A 22458-nucleotide genomic window follows, 5' to 3' on the forward strand; every position below is an offset into this window, starting at 1 on the left:
ATATGTGGAAAAATTAAAATACAATATTGAAGTAAAATAGAAAGCTGAAATACCACATGAAAAAGAAATACTCAAAACTGTAAAATATAGTGGGACTTCTAGAACATAACATTTAGGTAAAATTACAACTGCATTTAAAGAGATGTATTGCAGAACTATTGAGAATACCACATTAAAAAATATTTCTCGTACAGCAAAGCAACAGTACTTTACTTTTTTTGGAGGCAATATTTCCAATGATTCATGCTTTTTACCCCTAAAACTCAAGAGAAGCAACCACCAAGGCTTTGAGTTTAGTATTAAATAAAACTGTGAAATTAGAACATTGACTATAAAAATCTTAAGCTAAAACACTCACCTTTGGGGACTATATTGCTCCTATAAAAAGTTTGAATCCCTGAAATTTGGTATGTAAATTTCTATTAACACTAAGATTTTTTAAAGATGATGAGATCAATAAGGGTAGTATGTACTTCCTCATAAACTAAGTCTATGGAGTAATACTTGGTTATCCCAATCCCAAGACACTTCTATCATAGTATCAGAATCCTTGTTTTTCAGATGAAGTATTTGAGATATACACAAGTCACATCCAAACTATTTACCAATTTTTTTTTTCTTTCTCCCTAGTCTATCTATCACTATCATAGCTACATGCCATTGTTATCTATGCCTGGAGAACTGCCCAGGACACCACATTTTTGGCTTACAGTAGTGATTCAATCAATTCATTCTTAACAAGTTGACAGCAGAGATCTTTCTAAATACACACTAAATCATCTTAAATTCTAATTACGACCTATCAACAGTCTGCCAACGATCTCAGAATAAAGCCCATACTAGTCAACATGGTTCTGCAGGTGACCCTACAATTTCTGACATCATCTTTAAATCATTCCATCAACAAAACATCTTTTATTTAATGTGATCACATCACTTATGAGGTTATAATTTGCTATTAGCTTATTTGCAACAATAAATGTGTACCCTGTTGAAAGGAATGCATATATCTTATTCTGGAATATGATTAAATACTTTGTACTTAACATCATATGAATAGATGAGGGCATAAAGTGGGAAGAAAAAAAATTAATTGTCATGTAGTCTGTCTCAGCATTTTTATTTCACATAATTCCTGCAGAATGAGAAGACATAAAAAATAAAAGTAGAAGGTAGTAGATAAAAAACCTAACATCCATAAAAACCATAGCACAACCTTAAAATCTGTACTAAAGTTGGAATTACTCTTTTGGGTGTCAAAAATGCTCTTTGATTTTACATATAAATATCAATAAACAAGTTACAGAAGTGACAATTTCAGAAGTGTGTATTTGCCATTACTAAAACCTAATCAACACATAGAGAAAAAAATATTCAAAATTTTCCTTTGACTTTACCTTTTCTTCTTACATTGTATTTCTGTTCCTTTTTTTGGAGAAGTACATTGAGGTTTAGTTTACATACTGGGATTATAAGTGCACAGATTAATGAGTTTTGACAAATGGATTTACCCTTTTTAAGGTATAGAATGTTACTACCAACCCAAGAAGTTTTCTTGTGCCTCTTTCTAGTGGCCCCACTCCTATTTTCAGCTCCAGGTAATCACAGTTTCGGTTTCTACCATACAGTTTAATTTATTCTAGAAAGTTATATAAATTAAATCACAGAGTATGTATGTTTTTGTACTATTCTTTGTATATACTCCGTGCATGTACTCTTTAATGTAACATAATATTTTTAAAATTCATCTATGATGTTCTTTGTAAGAGTAGTTTTTCTTTTTATTACTATTTAGCATTCTATTATTTATTCGTTCACCCTTTGAGGGACATATATGTTGTTCCCAGTTGGAACTATTACAAAATAAAGTTACTGTGAATTTCTGTGTATTTGGTGTGAACATATGTTAACATTCGTCTTAAGTAAAAACCAAAGAGTAAACTTTGTGAGTCATATGGTAGGTTTATGTTTCACTATATAAGAAAATCTCAATCCTTTGTTCCGAAGTGACTGTACCATATTATGTTCCCAGCAGAAACTTATGAGAGTTCCAGTTTCTCTACATCCTCACCAACACTTCATAGTGTCTTTTAGTGTGTGTGTTTTAGCTTTTTGAGAAAATAAGCTTGGTGATTTTTATTTGCATTTTTTGGCGTTGTGTTTTAATTTGCATTTCCCTGGTATATTGACTAATATTATTGAGCATTTCTGATATGCTTATTGGCCATTCCTATACCTTTTCTTCAAGTTCTCTGATAATTTTTTATTGAGCTGTTTATTGTTGTTGTTATTGTAGTAGTTCTTTATATATCCTAGGTAAGTCTTGTCAGATACATGTATTACAAATTTTGTTTTTCCAGTTGCTGTGTTACTTTTTCATTTTCTTAAACAGGATTGAAAAGCAGCTTATTTTTCTTTCTAATTTTGATAAAGTCTCTGACCCTATTTTAAATGTGGAATTCTCAGACCCTCTCTTGGAAATACTGGCATTGGTCATAAAATATTCTTTTATTTCTGGAACCAAAATTTGATATAGATCCCTAATTTTTCTATGGCATGCATAATTACCATTATACTTTCAAATTTATTCAGACTTATCAGGATTACATATATGCTTGAATTTTATGAGAAAGAACAACTTAATGACACCAAAACTAAAATCAGCTCCAAGAAGTTCATATAGAAGACTTGAAATTTGCAAAGTTAGATTGATTCCTAAAAGTCAACAGATATTGTATAAAAATTCTAATATATTTAATTAGTTTACACAATGTATACATTTTCTTAATAAATTATATAATATCCTCAGCCTAGTTTTTGTGTTTTGTTTATAATACTACTAAAAATAATTTTGCATGAAAATTGCAAAATGCCTAAGTATGTTAATATACAAGATAAATGTTGAAATGAGTAGTTTCAGGTAGTCTCAGCATTTATTTAGAGATGGGTAGCTATAGAAAGAATACCATTAAACCATGTTTTATTGCTGCTCCCTCTTAACTGGCTATGTGGCCATGGGAGTCCTGCAGTCTTTCTTGGCACTTATTGCTCCTAATTATAAAATGAGGGTAGAGAGCCTCCCAGAAACTTGTGCCAGGATAATTTTGGTAGTCACATTTTGTAGAAAAATAGCTATTTTGTATTTTGATTATATTTAAATATACTATCAGTTTCTGATCCGTGATTGCTGTGTTCAGGTAGGTCTTAATATTTAACGTCTTTCACAGGGAATTATTAAAAACCCAAATGGCTTTTCTAAATGTACCTAAGTGTATTCTAAAAAAAATGAATGTTTTCATTGTAACGACCCCCTTTAATATGACCACAAGCTGTAAGGCAAATATGCTTGTGAAATTAAAATAGTTTTTTATAACAAATTTTAATATGCACCCAGGAAGCAATGTTTTAGAAAAACAGACATACACAAAACTCAGTGTTGTTATATACACATGCTTTCTCGCCACAGACACTGTCTAATATACATTTCATTATACAATATACCCAATATTCATGCAAGAATATTGTGACTCGAGAAGGAGCATCTTTATGCCAATCCTTGAGTTTTCAGTTATTTATTAATAATTACAGGAAACATCTTAGAGTTTCCGTATTCTCTTTTTCATACTTAAGTAGATATCCTCTAAGATTACCCTGGAGGACTCTTCTCTTCTTTGAAATTTGTTCACTTAGGCAGTTCAAGAAAAGGAAGAACTCCAAGGTAGAGTGTGCATACTTGAAATCAAAGGTAAGAGGAGTCAGGAGAAATGTCTGTAAGAGGGCTCATTAGGTCAAATATATTTTATTTAACAGGGAAACAAAAATTTCATAATATAGTAAATTATATTATTTCTGCCTGAATATTCCTTGTAATTTTTGTGTCCGAGCAAGGCTTTAACGGTAATTAGGTTTTTTTTTTTTTTTTTAATATTACCGCTTTCTTCTCTAATAATCAAAGCAAAACATTGTATATCACTTCTAGACAGAACAAGGAAAAATTGGGGGGAGGGGGAAATTTTTCTTTGCTGAGGGCCAGAGTAAAAATGAAAGACATTTTAGTATGAGAAGCTAAGCGTTTCTGAAAATGTGAGCTCTTCATACGAAAATGGCAATTGTATAAGAGATTTTACAAATATTATGTACGGCCAGAGGATATAGACTTTGAAAACGTTTAAATGGACTGACCTTTATATGAGATGTTCAAATATTGTCAACAATATTTTAAGAGCCTATATAGATAATTTTATTAATTATATGGTCATTTAATTTTATTTAAAATTAATTAACCAATTAATTTTATGATCAGTTATGCAATCCATCTGGAAATTAGTTCATTTTAACATAGATCCTGAAATACCATATTTAATATTTAATCACTCATGATTTCAAAGTTGATAAATCCTGAAGATATATAACACACAGTAGTGACTGCAGGCTTTCCATGAGGTAAAGATAGGGGGCGCTTTTTGACATCCATCTCCAGTTTGTCTGGAGTGAATAGTTGGTGGTAACTCTTAAACTCATCTTTCCTTGAATTCTTGGTTTTAACATCCCCTTGGCTTGGTTGCTGGCTTCATGGAGCAGAGTCTTTGTATACATTTTCAAAGTACAGCACGTGATTCAGGATTTCCCTCAAATTTTCTGCATGGAAGGCTATGCTTTTCTCAATGACATTCCTCAAAATGCTGGCTCTAAGTCTCCAATTCACCAGTCTTCTTCCCACTCTAAAGCTGACTGCTCTCCATCTGCATTCTCTCTGCCAACATAAGCATGTATTTGGATAGTAGCAGTAGAAAAATAGGTACATGCCATTTGGCCAAATGTGGCCTTTTACTTCTGTCTTACTGCTCCTATAGTACTTTATTTATACCACATGTCACATCACTTAATTTCAAAATATATTATAGTCTATTGCTTATGTAAACATTTTCTTTTTTCCTTTAGAACCAGTAATTACACAGCACAACGACTCTTCCCTGTTGATCTATTATCTATTGTACTGCTTGGGACTCAAGAACAACAGAATACATATGTTCTTTTGCTAAAGCAAAACAGAATGAGTACATAGAGTTTCTCAATCTTACTGGCCACAATATTAGTGAACAATTCTCTTGAAGCCATTGGGAGTAGCTACAATAGATCATAGCTTAGGTTAGAAAAGTTTATTTCATGTCCCTCAATCTCTTCTATTTTATACTTAGACCCTCTGTGAGAAAGCGTGATGCCCTTGTAAGTTATAATAATTAGTTTTTGAAAACATAGAGATTAGAAAATATATATATATATTCTCTTCTGAGGACAACACACATACATTGAACCTCCTAGACAGTTGTGGCTTACAGGAGGTGGATGGTTCTCCCATGACAGGGCTCAAAGAAAGAGGAAGCCAGAAAGGAATAAGATTAAGTAGGGCAGGTTTACCACAACTTGGTTATGGAGTAAGCAGTTGTGGTCTGTGCTGGAAAGCGGTGAACACAGATGTCTTCATCCCCCTTGCTAACTTGTTTCTTTTGCCCATGTTATAGCTTTGGGGAACTTAAGAAGGGAAGGTATTTTTCCAACATACAAATACGTTTCAATAATGAAGGAAAATCAGGAAGAAAAGGAAAGAAAATGAAATTCTAAATAAAGTAGGTTAAAAGGAAGACTTCTTTCTTTCCTTCCCTCTTCCCTCCCTCCCTCCTTTCCTTTCTATCATCTGTCAGTCTGTCCTTCGCTTCTCAGAAATAGTGTCCTATATTACCAAATTCAGCATAAATTATTCATATTGCATAATTATAAAGGAAGGTGAGGTGGAGCAGCAACTGCTAAATCTGTGCATCTAATTTAAACTAAAACTTGCAGACCATCAACACTTTAGATTAGGTCTTCTTTTATGGGGGGAAAAAAAAGGTACTCATCATATTAACTGATTCTTTGAGATATTTCCCTAAATGACAAATGGTGGGAGCATGGCATGGAATCAAATTTCTAAGGATAGCTTTTCAGCTAATGATTTGTTTGAAAAACCTAAATTGATGTTCAACTCTGAATAGGAAAATAGACCCAGTTTACACTGCAACTGGCTTGTCTGCCCTCCATTCGTTAAACAATGGGCTAGGTTTGAATAATTGATCTATATTGATTTACAATATAATGGCAACATGCCCCAATATCATAAAAGTTTTATGTTTTTATTCAGTGTTTATGTTGATATCTTAAGTAGCAAGCACATCGCACAGCACATCGCTATGTAGTGACAAGACCAAATGCTCTTTGGCAGAGCTTCAGTATAAAAATGAGAAGGTGTTGATTTCATTACCACTCTGGCAATACATTTGAAAGAGTGTTAATGACTATTAATGGCCTAGTCCTGAGCCAGAAGAACGCCTGAAGTCAGTGAAAGTGGCGTTTTTATCTGCTCTTAAACATTAAAAAGAGAGAGCCTCCTACAGTTGCATTTGTAAGTGCCTTTCCTGCTCTACAAATAATCACATCCCCCACTTAACTGAGCTTTTAAAAATGTTGAAATTCAAGGCAAACCCAATTTCTCCACTCTGGAGGCTTTGCTCTCTTCCTTTTCCTTATAACAACTAAAACATTTTGCTCTTGTCAAAAAGTATTTGAAGGTGAATTAGAACAAAATTATTTTAAGAGGACCTTTTGTCTCTTTTAAATTTTGCAGTATAGAAACTTCATTGTTTCAGGTTTAACAAGAAGAGTTACTCATTTCCTCTTCTTGTTTATTTTTGGAGACACAGATGAGTCCAAACATTCTATGATGGAATACACTATGAAGCCCAAATGTTTTCAGGGTTTGATTATTTTCTTCCCTCCAACAAGTTTTCCTTTTTCCTTTTTTTTTTTTTTTCTTTTTTTTCTTTTTTGGGTTTGTTTTTGGTCCCTTGAGGGTCCCAAATCAACAAGTTATTAGATGAGGAATGGAAGCTTCTGTTTCAGAAATCACAACTGCAGCTAGACAACAGAAAACAGATGCCAATTATTTGCCTATGGCTGCTGGAAAACAAAACATTTTATGACATTTACTTTGCCTTAGCAGAACTGCTGCTGATGCCAAAGAAATATAAACTAGTCAAATTATCAGCAGCCGGTTTTGAAATGTGAGGTATTATAATTTGGAATCTTGTTCTACAGTTGGTCATTCTGTGACCTACATATTTCTTTATACACTGATTCCACATGCAATTTGATGTAAAATTCAAGCATTTTAACAGAATAAGCAGGGAAAATATGTGTAATAGATATATATAATTAAATATTTGATATAATTCAATATCTTATGCATTTTCTTCTAATTCCACTAGTTTTTGATTCAGGGATAAAGATAATGTTTGATGTTTGCTACTCAAAAGTAAGTTTCTTAACACACATTTTTATTTCATGTGGCAAAAGCTTCAAATTAAACATCTTTCTTACACTGAATTCAGCTGAATTATTCATTGTTAATGTGATGTCACAAGCAATGTTTAAATATTTTTCCTACAGTAGTTAAGAGCGGCTTAATTTAGTCAGAATCAATATCCATCTAGCCCCATAAGAATATACATTTTATACATATTTTTAGTTAAGTGTCTCACCTTTGAGACACATTTCTGAAGCAATGTCATAGGTGGACTTCACTAAAAATAGCAGTTATGACAAATAAATTTCTGCCCATATAGCCATGATAATGTGCTATATTGAAGATCTGGATTTGCAAATAAAATCTTTTGAACATTTATACCATGTGTGCCTAGTTCTCTTGTCATGGTGATTTTGGTTACCTTTTAAGGTGTGAAGAAAGGCAGCTATTAAATTTTACTTAAGGGTATGGATTTACCACAAGCAATGATTCTATAACATCTGTCATATGAGTGTCTACATTGCCTCAAGAAGTGTCCTGACTGAGTGAGAAGCAAGCTGTATTAGGGATTAGACTTATATCACTCAGGACTGGTTGAATATATAAGATGAAAAGTGATGATCAAAGTAACTGAAAGAATATTTCTCCATTTTTAATTTGAACATGAATCACCAGAGATCATGTCAAATGCAGATTCTGATGTAGTAGTTCTGGGGTGGGGCCTGAGGCTCTGATTTCTACAGCTTTCAATGTGAGGATGTCAAGCAGCTTGTCCATGGATCATACTTTGAGAGGCAAGAGTGTAGATGATGTGGGGTGGGGTCATTCTCCACTGAATAACACCAATTTTCAGAAGTAGTTAATTATTTCCAACCTCAACATGCAAGGAGGTTGATTAACTTGCAGTCAGGACTCAAAGAACCCTAGTCCAGCCTATTTGATGAGTAATGATTGTCATCAACCACCTGATTCTAGTGTAATGTGTGGAGGCTGAATGATAGTCTACACAAGACTTTCACCATCTCCTTTGTAGATATGATAATGTTAATGTCTTCCATGGTGTATGCTTTTGTGTGTGTGTGTGTGTGTGTGTATGCATGGGGAGAAAGAGCAAGAACTTAAAATTAGAGGCAGAAGCACATAAGAACATTATGGCATCATTAGAAAAAAGGGAAAATGTAACTGTATCCCTAGGGATGACCCAAACAAGTGGTGCATCAAGTTCCCAGTAGCATGTCTTCCTAACTTCAGCATCAATCACACTGAACATCTGAATAATCATCACAGCAAAGGAGGGGGAAATTTAATCACATTTGTCTTTGCTCCCATCCTTTCAAGCAATAGAATCTGTATATGGGCATAGATTCCAGACAATATTCCCCTGATGGACATTAATTTGGCTAGCATTTAGCTAAAGTTCATCTCTACCTATTATTCTCCATCTCCAGTCAAAGGAAGGCTTCCTATAAAATTAAAACCAAAAAGATCATTTCTAGGTAACATTTTCTGCACTCCTACACCCTCCCCATCATACTCCACAAATACCTGGGACAACTTTATGGATTCTTCTTCAGTAGACAGGAATTTTGTCAGATTTCCTGTCTACCTAGGGAACACCTGGCAGGATGTCACAGCCAATTAGTGAAAAAAGAGCATTTAATATCCTCTTGGAAGATTTCAGACTCATAACCACATTAGATGAATAGATTTTGAACCACATCATACTCCTCCCATCCAACTCCCAGTCCCAAGTACCATTGATCCTTTTACAGGTATTTTTCTATTTTTAAAAAAAAATTTGTGTGCTCAACCTGTCCTCACAACCCCATGCCTGAAGTGTTGCAGTTGTCTTCTAACTGGTCTGCCTGTCTCAGTTTTCATGATTTTAAATAACAGTGTCTCATTAGTTCCCAGCGCTCTGCTAGTTGTTGGTTTAACAACCCTTAACAACTGCCTTGAGTGGGGCAGTTGATATGGGTTGATATATGTAAGAATAACTCTGAATTCCACACTCTGTCATTCAAGTTGTCCACAAAATATATGGACATTTTTTGAAATATATTGACATTTTTTGAAGTCTCAAAAGTTAGCCTTTTTCAATATCCCAAACAATCCATGCTTATCATCATGTCTGCTTAGATTTTACTGATTTCCAACCACTGAACTGTAATCTAAACACTTCTCCATTAATTTTTCCTTGAAGTCTTTTGACCACACCAATTTTTACTGATTTCTTCCATAGCAGTAATTACCACTCATTTTATTGTTTGTTAATATGCTGCCTCATGTTTTGTTTCTCTTGCTATTATTTGATTTTTAAACATTATGTTTATTCTATATAGGATTCTTGTGCCTCCATGAAGTTTGGGAAGGTGGACATCGGAGTCAGTCTAGATTTGAGTCTCAATGAGTGAACAGTAATTGTCATCTGTAAATCAGGGATGAATGCACTCATCTTTCATGACTATGGTGGGGTTTCAGAGATAGTAAGGGTAACATATCTAGAACAGCTACTGATAATAGTTTTGTTTTCAAGTAATGTTACTTTTTCTTAACTGCTCAACATTAAGGACTTTGCAAGATGTGACACATATCCACCATAGTATGTACAAGAGGGCTCTGTACAAAGGAGAGATATGAGATACAAAAATCCCTCTTTATTTAATTAAATTGTGTTGAATTAAATGTTAATCTGTAACTAAGGCCTATTCTGTGGACTTATGTGATGGAAACCCTGGCAAATTTATTACAAGTCTGCTGTTATTTTAAAACACTTCCCCTGTGGCTATATGTAACACATTCATGGCTTCTATCCCTTTAAGATATTATCATTTATTTGATGTAACTGAACCTTTCATAGTCACTCATCATTAGTACACAGAATACAGGATGACTTTAGCAAAATAATTAACTGGAATCAGAAGAAAATCTAAAAATAGATCTCGCAAATAGCCTAAATAGGCTAACCCAAGGCTGTTAAGAGGAAAATATAATTTATTTCCACACAAATTCTGCAAAAATTAGCACATGGTAGATGTTAAATAACTTTCCTCTGAATGAGTGAATCAATGAAGGAATAATATTATTCTATAAAAATTTGTATGAATCTCTAGTAATAGCTTTGTCTTATTGAAATACTTTTAATCTATGAGTGATAAAAATATTTTAACTTTTTTAGTAAATAGATTTACTATTTACTAAATTTACTATTTACTATTCATTAATAGAATGAATACTAATTCATTCATTAATATAAATATTTAGTAATCCTATCATATGTTAGAGTATATAGTAATTTGGAGATATGAAAATTAATGTCTGAATGTTTGCCATCAAAAATTATTTAGCAGCAGTGACAGTGTGTTCCCATCACTGCACCTTGTATATTTTTAAGAGAAAATTCATAAATATTAATATGATTTGGTTTCTTAAAGATTAGATATTATGTTTTATGTGTTGCTGATGTAATTAATTTTGTTTTGTCAAACTCTTATACATCCTGTCCCCTCATTGTAAAGCCAAATTTTCATGACTGGTCTATCAATTTAATTAACGATATGATTTCTTCTCCATGTAGTTTGCAATACTATTGAATGTAGAACATTTCCAAAGTACTAGAAATTTAAAAAGCAGTTTTCTGGAGCCTCTTTTGGAGGACATTATTAGAATTAGATGTTCATGTAAAATTGGTTTTCTGTATCTGACAATATCTTCTAAATGCCTTTTATGACTGTCTTTTGAAGATTTATTATGAAAGACCTGGTATTAAAAACATACTTTTGACATCTATAGACATAGAAACAAATTAACCTGCCCAGTGGAGCTTATGAGTATTAGTGTTCCAAGCATTCATTTGCCTCAGAACCAAATACCATTGTGTATAGTTTGAATCTTCCTGTGAGCAATCTCTCTCTGGAAGATTTGAAGTCATGCTTCATTTCTATTTGGTAAACTAGAGTGCCATTTTGCTCAAGTAAAACACCTGAATCTAACTGCCTCCCTTCCTCCATTTACTTCATTAAGATGTAACTTTATTTATGATCAGCATTCTATTTTCTTGAGACAGAAATTAATCACAATAAGTTTGGTGGATTCATTCCAGCAAGGGTGAATCCAGTTTCATTATCTTGAAAATCTACAGTGGACTATATAATAATCATCAATGTCAATAAGAATTTGCATTTAATGTTTGAAATCAACATGTGTTCATCTTAAAGGAAAATGTTAAGAAGAATAATATACTGAAAGCTGAAACAGGTAGTGCTAATGTTATACCTATACTATATCATTCTACTTTTGAGTCCTCAGTACCTTATATGACATCATGTTGATTCATGTTCACAAGTCAAGTTTGGTGTAATCATGGTCAAGGAATCATCATTTCATTCTTTAAAAGCATAAGAAAATGTTAAATGAGGTATAATAATTTCACAAAACTTGACTTAAAGTTGGAAACAATATTTGGCATTTGCTACATTTAAAAAGTGTATTTGTGATTTTTGGCCAATATATTCCTTTTGACAGCTTGTCTATTATCTGAAATTACATAGGTCAGGGTGGCATTAAGACTGGGAGAGAATGGGAAGGCTTATTATGTGTTTCAGTAAGATGAGAAACATTAATTTCTCAAATAACCAAGAGTGAAATTCCATTTCAGACTAAATAAAAATCAAGAAGGATGTTCTGATACATTGAATTGAAATTAAGAATCTGGTTATCTTATCGATTCATTATCTCCAAGGTGTGCAAAAATTGTTTCTTCCTCATTTTTAGAATGAGAAATGTTTCTTCCTCATTCCTGGAAACATTTTAATTCTACTCTTAGGAACTAAGGTGACAGTATGTTGTGAAACTTAGAAGCTCTATTAAGTTAAAAAATTTAACATGCAAACACATAAATGGATACTGTTATTTACAGCAGGGGTCCCTAACCCACCCCCCTCCCGCTATCATACACTGGTATCAGTCTATGGCCTGTTAGGAACCAGGCCACACAGCAGGAGGTAAGCAGACAGCAAGCAAGCAAAGTTTCATCTGTATATACAGCAGCTCCCCCCATTGTTCTCATTACCACCTGAGTTCTGCCTCCTGTCAGATCAGTGGTAGCAGTAGCTTTTCACAGGAGCATGAATCTTATTGTGAACTGCACATATGAGGAATCAAGGTTGCATGCTACTTATGAGAATCTAATGCCTGATGATCTGTCACTGTCTCCCATCACCCCCACATGGGACCATCCAGTTGCAGGAAAACAAGCTCATGGCTCCCACTGATTCTACATTATGGTGAGTTGTATAATTATTTTATTATATATCCCAATGTAATGATAATAAAAATAATGTGCACAATAAATGTAATGTGCTTGAATCATCCTGAAATCATACCCCCAAAACCAGCCCATGGAAAACTTGTCTTCCACAAAACCAGTCTCTGGTGCCAAAAAGTTTGGGGACTGCTGATTTAGAGTATATTTGATTATTTATATATATGAGGCAATGTTCAGATTATGATACATTCTAATCTACAACAGGAAAGGGTAATTTGGAATTTCTTCAACTAGTGCTTGGAGTAAACATCTATCATCAGAATTAACATTTTTAATAAAATACTGTGTATTAGTGAAGCGCATTATGAACCTAAGTAAATATATGTTTGTGTGTACTTAATAAGTTTGAATTTCACAAAATGTCATAGATTTAGTAGATTTTTTAATGTAAATATTTCATTGGTGTTCCTGTTGAAATTCTGCCTCACTGAAGATTTCTTCTATTTCTCTAATTCACTCTTACTCCATGTGTTGCTTCCCTTGGATTTTCTTTGCAATTTCTGTGGTTTTTACTTGTTTCTCTGAGTAAATTATTAGTTTTCTAACAGTAGGTTTCAGCACTCTTCTTTAATAAGTATCAACAAGCACCAAGTATAATATAGTTTGGCTTAATCCACATTACAGTAAGTATATAAGTAAGTTCTTGATTGTCCCTGGCAGAGTAGTTGCTTAGTTCAATTATGTGCTGTCATAGAATAGAGGAGACATTAAAAAAGGAGAAAAAAGGTTTGTTAGTAAGGAATGGCTAAACACATGTCAAATTTGATGAAAAGCATTTATCTATATATCCATTAAGCTCATTAAATTCCACATTGGATAAATACAAAAAGATTTGCATGTAGATATATCATAGTCAAACTTTGGACAGCCAAAACTAAGCAGAGGCCAGGCACAGTGGCTCACACCTGTAATCCCAGCACTTTGGGAGGCCAAGGAGGGCGAATCACTTGAGGCCAGGAGTTGGAGACCAACCTGGCCAACATGGTGAAATCCTGTCTCTAATTAAAATGCCAAAAATTAGCCAGGCATGGTGTTGCATGCCTGTAATCCCAGCTACTTGGGAGGCTGAGCCATAAGAATCACTTGAACCCAGCAGGGTTGCAGTGCACCAAGGAGGTTTGCAGTGAGTCAAGATTGTGTCACTGCACTCCAGCCTGGGAGACAGAGCAAGATGCTGTCTGGAAAAAAAAAAAAAAAAAAAAAAAAAAAAAGCCAGGCCCAGTAGCTCACGCCTATAATCCCAGCACTTTGGGAGGCCGACGTGAGCAGATTACTTGAGGCCAGGAGTTTGCGACCAGTCTGCCCAATTTTGCCAAACCTTGTCTCTACCAAAAATACAAAAATTGGCCAGGCATGGTGGTGTGTGCCTGTAGTCCCAGCTACTCAGGAGATTGAGGCAGGAGAATCACCTGAGCCCAGGGGGCGGAGGTTGCAGTGAGCAGAGATCTTGCCACTGCACTCCAGCCTCAGCAACAGAGGGATACTCTGTCTCAAAACAAACAAACAAACAAACAACAACAACAAAAATAAAAACAACTAAAAGGAAACCATCAAAACAATGAGATTTAAAACTATTTAGCACGTAAAAGAGAATTATAATAAAACTAACATCTTCTCAGAATTAACGGAGGCTAGAATGCAGGGAGTTGACATATTTATACATCTAAAAAAATGAAGATGTCAAATATTAATTCAATGATCAGTGAAACTACCCTTCAAAATGAGAATAAAAATAGAGATAATCCTTGCCTGTTCCCCAAAGACCTGTACCTAACTGAAATCTATGGAACAGTCCATCTAACAGCAAAAGAATACACATTCTTTCCAAGGGCATATGAAAAATATCCTATGATAAACCACATGTTCGGCCATAACATAGTAATCTATAATCAGCTTTAAAAAGAATAAAATAGAGTATATTCTCAAAAGAAAGATATTAAATTAGAAATCAACAAAACTATGGAAATTTTAATCTTTGGAAAATAAACCACACACTACTAAGTAACTCATAGATCAAAAAATAACTTACAGGGAAAATAGAAAATACTTTAAAATGACTGAAAATTGAATCACATCATTTAAAAAAAATTAAGCAATGTAGGCAAAGCTGTATTTAGAGAAAGAAATTTTAGCTTTAAATGTTAATGTTAAATACAATCCCAAATAAATATATTTCTACCTTAAGAAACTAGTAAAATGAGGAAAAAACAAACTCAAAGAAAGCAGAAAAAAGTAATAAAGATTAGAACAGAATTAGTAAAATGGGGAAAAGAGAAAATCAATGAAACCACAGGCAGGTTTGTTGGAAAAAATAGCAAAATTGACAAAAGTTTATATATACTGAACAAGAAAAAAGAGACACAAAATGAAAATCCAAAATGAAAAATAGTGTATCATTATAGATTTTACAGAAATTAAAATGTATATAAGGGAATAAGAGCAACTTTATGCTGAAAAATTAGACAACTTAAATAAATGGACAAAGGTTAAAATAAAAAACAAATTATATATACTGACAAGAAAAGATATAGAAAATATAAATACATGTATACAAAGTAAAGGGGTTAAACTGGTAATTAAAATGCTTCCAAGAAAGAAAAATTCAGATTCAGGTAGTTTTACAGGTAAATTCTATCAAGTATTTTAAAAAGAGGTGACATGAATCATTCATAAAGTGTTAAAGTTCAGAAGCTGGAACAATTTTCAACTCATTGTGACTTGCCCCAAAGCTAACTCCAGACAAAAATATCACAAGAAAGGGAACCACGTATCAATATTTCTCATGAATATAGACAAAAAGTCAACAAAACATTTGCAGCCCAAACTCAGCAACACATTAAAAATATTACATATCATGACCAACTGAAATTTATCCCACACAGAATTATCACACAGAGAATTTCTTTCACAAGATAAATTTTTACAACCCTTCCACAACTTGTTCAAACTTTTAGCTTTATCTAAGTTAAAACAATCTTTTAACCCTCTGGCAAAGATTTATATGCTATGACTTCTTATAACCTTTTTTTTTGTCATCCAGCCAGGAGTTCAGTGGGGCAATCTCAGCTCACTGCAACCTGCATCTCCCGAGTTCAAGAGATTCTCCTGCTTAGCCTCCCAAGTAGCTGGAATGACAAGTGTGTGCCATCACACTGGGTTAATTTCTGTACTTTTCATAGAGATGGTGTTTCACCATGTTGGACAGGCTGGTCTCGAACTCCTGACTTCAACTGATCCTCCCACCTCAGCTTCCCAAAGTGCTGGGATTACAGGCTTGAGACAGGGCACCTGGCCGCCTTCTCATAATCTTTAACCAAAAACACATTTCACGCTACTCATACACCTTGCATGTATTAATAAAACTTACTTTCAGTAGTCTTAATTTCATGTTATAATGGTAACTCTTAGGAACTTTTACTTTTGGTGCATAAATTTCCTTTCATCAATCATTTCACGACTTACACAGACCATTTACGACATGCTTGGATTTTCTAACTTGTCCTAAACAGCCCTCTTTTTAAACAACCAGTTATTCTAATTTAGGACACGAATTTACCACATGAAATCCTCTCTTATATAGACTCTTTTCTTTATAACCTTCTGGGCATAGCTAGGGGGCATGGCTAATTCAACATGTCCCAAGGCCGTATCTAGAATCTAATGTGTTCATGGTAGATAAATTAAACAATTTTCAAAAGTCACAGCAGTTTATGACCTTACAGTCTTTGGCAAACCTAGTATGTGACCTGCCTAATTTAGACTAAATGTCCTTATTTTACCAACAATATTTTAAACTTTTTATTTCCAAAAGATTATTAAAGTTATGTGAACTAAAAGGAATTAGTTTTTATTTTTCTTTCAGAATATTTAAGTGCTTATTTTTCTTTAAGCCAGTTAATTAGAGCTCTTTTATATAAACATCACACATGCAACACATACATAACTACACAGACAGACAGAAGAAGATCTGGCAATTGTAAGATTTTTCATTTGCCAGTATTGAAGTTTCTTAATTGGATTACTGGCTGTAGGGAGCATCCTTCAAGAAACAGGGCTAGGAACACATGCAGTTTTTACAATATCTAGAATCTTCAAAGGTAGCTTGAAGACAGAAAAATTCAAGAAGGGAAGGCAGAAGTTGTTCATGGAGGGGAAGAGAACTATCAAATGGTAAATATCACACAGATACCAACCAGAAAGTAGTCATTTCTTAAGCCAGGATTGAACCTGGGCCACCACTGTAAAATGGCAGAAGCCAAAAGAAACTACTGATATATGGTTATAAGGTTAAGCTCCCAAGGACATAAAACAAGATGGAGACCTCATCCAGGTTTTCTATTTTTTTCAGAGACCTGCAGCAAAGTTTGTAACTGACCAGCTTGCTGGGCCATCTTGAATTGTGAGCTTATGGGGTCCTAAGCCCATGTTCTATACTAATGTACCCCTATTCATGACAGAATGACACAGAAAGACAAATTCGTAGCACAGAATACACCAGATTCAGCACAGTTTAAGACTAGCCTCAGAATCCTCTTTCACATTAATCAAAATTTTACAGAGGAGATAAACAGTGATTTTTATCATTCATTCAACTGGTTTGCACAGAGAAAGAAAGACCAGAAGCCTGACTGGAAGGAAATTCTTACCCGTTTGCCAGCATGTCAAGTTTCTAGGTTCCTCTTCCATGAGGAGCCCTACCTAGCAATGCTGTTTGCCACACCATACCTCTGGGGGCCAAGCTGCATCACAATGGAAAATCATGGAACCACAGGCAAAATCCTCATCATTTTGTAAAATGTTGACCAAGGGGCTTTATGTGGTAAACAAATTAACATTTTCCATTCTGGCCAGAGCAAAATATGTGTGACAAAACACAGACAGTAGCCACTCTGCTTAGCACCTAATATTGAACTGGCAAAGGTCAAATTTGCCCCTGGTTGGGCCCTGCCACCTTTAATCCATTTTAACCAAGAGGGAGGGGAGGGCTTCTAACCCAATCACATCCTTTACTCAGGTAAAATGTACACCATTACTTATCCAAAGTCAGCCAATTGGTGTTGCAGTCTATTTCCTTTGGATCAGAATAGTAACTAAGCTACAAGGTCAGTAGATTTAATTTTGGGGAGCCCTCGTTTTTAAATTAACTTCAGTGCATTGTTGTTCATTCAGAATGTTCCACTGTAAGTTATCTTTAGTAAGATTTCATCATTTCTGTAAGACTTTAATGCTTCCTGGGCCTAATGTTTAAGTTGAAAGGAAATCAGTTTTTTAGAAATTAAGGATCCCATTTTTAGCTAAAATACCAGCTTTACTCTCAGGTTCCCTTGATTAACTTAGCCAGTGATTTTTCTACCTAAGAATGTAAGACAAATGAAACAAAGGGGTAGAATACAAAAATCACTGCAAATTTTCCAAAGCCAAACTTTAAAACCCTGACAATATTATTATTTACTACCAGTTTCTTTCTGACCCAGTCAGATGTAAGGGGCCTCTAACTAGATCCAAGCCAGTTAATTACCAGATCAAATCTGATCCTGGACTCAGTCTAGTTACTTCCAAACCCAGTTTAGAACAGAAATTTGCTCAAAGAAACTTGGAAAGCTCAAAACACAAATCCGTGGAGCTCCAAAATCCAAAAGAGAACTTACCCACTGCTCTGAGCGATCAAAGGAAACAAGTGGGTCCTTGCAGGTACCTTGCTTGTTCACTCAGCAATTCTGGGGTTCATTAAAGCTCTCTACTTTGAACGACGCTTCTGACACCATCTGTTAAAATAAAAACTTCAGTCAAATTAAATTTAAAGAAGTTTAATCGAACAATGAACAATTCACGAATTGGGCAGTCCCCAGAATCACAGCAGATTCAGAGAGACTCCCTGCCCTGCATTTTTCTGTATCTTACTTTTAGATCTATTTTGTACTAAATAGGTTATAAAGCAGTTTAATTTTGTAAACATACAAAAAATTTACAAGGATCTTTGATGTTAAAAAATCACACATGTAGAATTTTATTTTAGTTTCTTCAAAACACTCAGTAATCTAATTAGCTGGAAGCACACAATAAAATTTATTCTGTACTTTTAGCTTCCAAGTTATTATATAACCATAATGGCATTTCATTTATCTCAACTTAATATTACTTTTATCAGTATTAATCTCAAAATACTGATAATATTTTATTAAATATTTTTAGACATAAAATGTCACATATACTTGATAAAGCACTCAGCTCTTCCTAGTGGATAAGCTTTAGCTAATGGTATCAATATTTTCACATTTTAATAATGTTATTGTTAGTTTTAAGTATGTGTTTAAAATTCATAAAGCATAAAGCAAATGGTGTCCATGAAGTTGAAACCAAATTATGAAAAATATAAAAAATTGCTTTTTAAATAAAATCAGTTGACATTAAGTGGCACTTAATTATCCCCATGTTATTAAATATATTAAAAAGTCATAATGGAGATTTTAACCAATGAGGTATTCATTGATTTTCCACTCATTCTGCTACACTTTACAATTCCTTATCAATGAAAATAAAAAGAAGTAACTGAGAGAAAAAAAGGAAGTAAATAATACTGAAACCTAGATTTTTTATAGGTAGGGTACGGAAGATAGGATTTTTAACTATCATATTAATGAGCAAAAATAAAATACAAAGTATGATTTGAAAGAAATATACAGAATCAATGGTAGTATTCAGCTCTTTCCGGTGGGTGGGTGACATGCTTGTGAAGGAAAAATGCATTGCCTAAAAACCATACCCATGTGTGATGGAGTGTGCATCTGTTCAATACAGGCCAAGCCAAAATCTGCAGGTGTCAAAATGCCAGTAGTACACACAAAATGATGGAAATGAAGACAAATTATCTTTTGAAAAGTACCAATGTTCATAAATTTTTTCTTAATTCTGCATGCGTGACGATATCATTGGCTTTCTTCCCCTTTATCATGTTGTCTGTGTTGATAAAAGTCAAAAAATGAACAAGAAAAAAATGCCCTCTCCGCAATCAACAACGCAAGCAAATGACTAGCCTGACATTTCATCAGTTCTTCTAGGAAATCCCTGGATAACAGCACCACTGTCTCCATTTTTGCTAAAAAGCGGATTAGAAAGATGAGGCCCAATTGTTGGCATAAAACTTTTGAGAAATATTTCTGTGAAGTGTGAAAAAAGACTTGTAGGTTTTGTGAATTATTGGTCCTGTATTTATGCACTGAAAAGTCAAAGTTACAAATTGCAGATGCCACTCATCCACTTGTTCTCAGGTCTGCAAAATGGCTCTAGATGACCTTCCAAAAATGACAACCTGAATTATGAAAAAAATTTTATCTCTGATAAGTTTCTCTCTAAGCCATTAAGATAAGCAGATTGATTGAACAGAGATTTGCCATCATACCAGAACATATGGTTTGCAAATGTGAGTTATATGTATTTTATTCAAGTACCTTCTTAATTGTCTAATATAATAAACTTCATATTACTATACACTTTAATAAAGTAGTTCAAGTATATTCATTTCTCAAATAATCCTGTAAAATGGGAAGTCCGATATTTTTATTTTCTGATTACAGATGTGGAAAAATATAATGGCTTGCATAGAGTCATGCACATATAAATTGTAGCGGCAACACTGGAACTCAAGTGTTTTGATGTTTATCCTTACACCTCTTCTGTTATGCCATCCTGCTTTTATTGTTAAGAATTTAAATCTTAATTTCTGTAATCCTCATTTGTACCATTCATGGATTGTTCCCTAGGAATACATAAAGCCACTTATTAGATGTACTATGCAAATTTATACCTTGTTTTTCACACATGCACAGGCAATACAAATATACTGTAGTAGTCCATTTACTATATCAGTAAGTCAAGAAGTGGATCTAATTAGCATTAGAACTTAAAAGTTAAGATAATCAAATAGCTTATTATAAAATAGAATTCACCAAGGATTTGCACACACCATATAACCAGAAAATACTTACTTGTATCAGTTTCCTAGGACTGCTATAACAAGGTACCATTAAACCAGGTAACCTAAAATGTAGAAATTTAATTTCTCAGAGTGGTAGAGGCCAGAAGTCCAAAATCAAGGTGTTAGCAGAGCCATGCTCTATCTGAATGGTCTAGAAAAAAATCCTCCCCTGCCTCTTCCTAGCTTCAGGTGACTTCAGGCTTGTGGCAACATTACTCCAATCCTTGCCTCTCTTGTCATGTAAGATTCTTCCCTGTGTGTCTCTGCATATTTGGAGCTTCTCTTTGTATAAAAACACCAATCATACTGGATTTAAGGCACATTCTAATCTCTTATGACTTAATTCTAACTAATTACATCTGCAAAGACTTTATTTCCAAATAAGATCACATTCTGAAGTTCCAGGTGGACCTGAAATTTGAGAGGACACCCTCACCAGCTACCTATAAAAATCCCTACTTCCTTCCACAATACTATAAAGGAAGACTTCCTTTTTTCCTTTATTTCAGAAGCCATTGGAACTCTCACACATTACAGAGTTTTTTTAAAATCTTACTTGATCTAGGGTGTTATGTGGCTGTACTAAGCATCATACGTAAAGGACAAGAGAGAAGGAAGAGGAGAAACTGGTTTTAGTAGCACAATTTAATTGTTGGCTCATCACAGTCCATTTTAAATCTTTACTGTAATAGTCTGTTTTGTGGCTGCTGATAAAGACATACCCAAAACTTGGTAATTTACAACAGAAAGAGGTTTAATGGACTTACAAATCCACACAGCTGGAGAAGGCTAGGAGAAGCAAGTCATATCTTACATGAATGGCAGCAGGTGAAGAGAGAGCTGGTACAGAAAAAGCTTACTTTTTATACTTCATTTTTTTAAAAATTTTACTTCATGTTCTGGGATACATGTGCTGAATGTGCAGGTTTGTTACATAGGTATACATGTGTCATGGTGGTTTGCTGCACCCATCAACCAGTCATCTAGGTGTGTGTGTGTGCAGTTGCAAGATGTAATAGAGTGAAGACAGAGTTCCCATACAAAGGGAGGGGACCCAAAGAGGGTAGCCGTTGCTGGCTCGAATGCCTGGGTTTATATCCCGATCATTGTCCCTCCCACTGTGTTCTCAGACGATAGATGATTGGCTATTTCTTTACCTCCTGTTTGTGCCTAATTAACATTTTAGTGAGTTCTCTGATTGGTCAGGTGTGAGCTAAGTTGCAAGCCCCGTGTTTAAAGGTGGACACAGTCACCTTCCCAGCTAGGCTTAGGGATTCTTAGTCGGCCTAGGAAATCCAGCTAGTCCTGTCTCTCAGTAGCCCCTCTCAACAGGAAAACCCAAGTGCTGTTGGGGAGGCTGGCTGATGACTGCTCTAACTGCTTCCAGCTGAATTGGGGCATAGTAGGGGTTGTGCAGTTGAAATTTCCTCGGCAGGGGTGCCTTCGATGTCATTAACATCGGAGCATGGGCTAGCAGGCCGGTCCAGGGGTCCATGGTAGATCTTAATAATGGACAGCATCTGGGGTTCCATTTAAAGAACCATTTGTAGTTTCACAGCTTTGATTCTGGAAGACACAAACTTAACAAGGAGGTTAAAGATACACGGATTGAAATGCTTGGCCTGAAGTGCAGGGGATTATTTCTTTGGCACACTTCACAGACCCTGACTATCTGCTTGATAGTTTTGAAAAGGCTGGTCCAGTAAATAATAATGTGGGCATTTGATGGGTGCTATCAATGCCTAAGTGAAAAGTTTAGTGAAGGGTTTTAAGTAATTTCCATTGGTTAGCTGCAGGCAAAAGTAGTTTTCCTTCTTC

The 22458-nt window shown here is 34.5% G+C and overlaps 1 long non-coding RNA gene across 5 annotated transcripts in view; it reads right to left on the reverse strand.

Moving 5' to 3' along the window:
- Positions 1 to 22458, reverse strand: part of LOC135970192 (uncharacterized) — a 631278-nt gene that overhangs the window by 402807 nt on the left and 206013 nt on the right. For all 5 annotated transcript variants that reach the window (XR_012432622.1, XR_010585760.1, XR_012432623.1 and 2 more), the window contains one exon: positions 18314 to 18430. This is a non-coding gene — a long non-coding RNA (uncharacterized lncRNA). The remainder of the gene's footprint in view (positions 1 to 18313; positions 18431 to 22458) is intronic.

This window comes from Macaca fascicularis, chromosome 3, assembly GCF_037993035.2.
Source record: "Macaca fascicularis isolate 582-1 chromosome 3, T2T-MFA8v1.1".
In the NCBI taxonomy this organism is placed as follows: domain Eukaryota; kingdom Metazoa; phylum Chordata; class Mammalia; order Primates; family Cercopithecidae; genus Macaca; species Macaca fascicularis.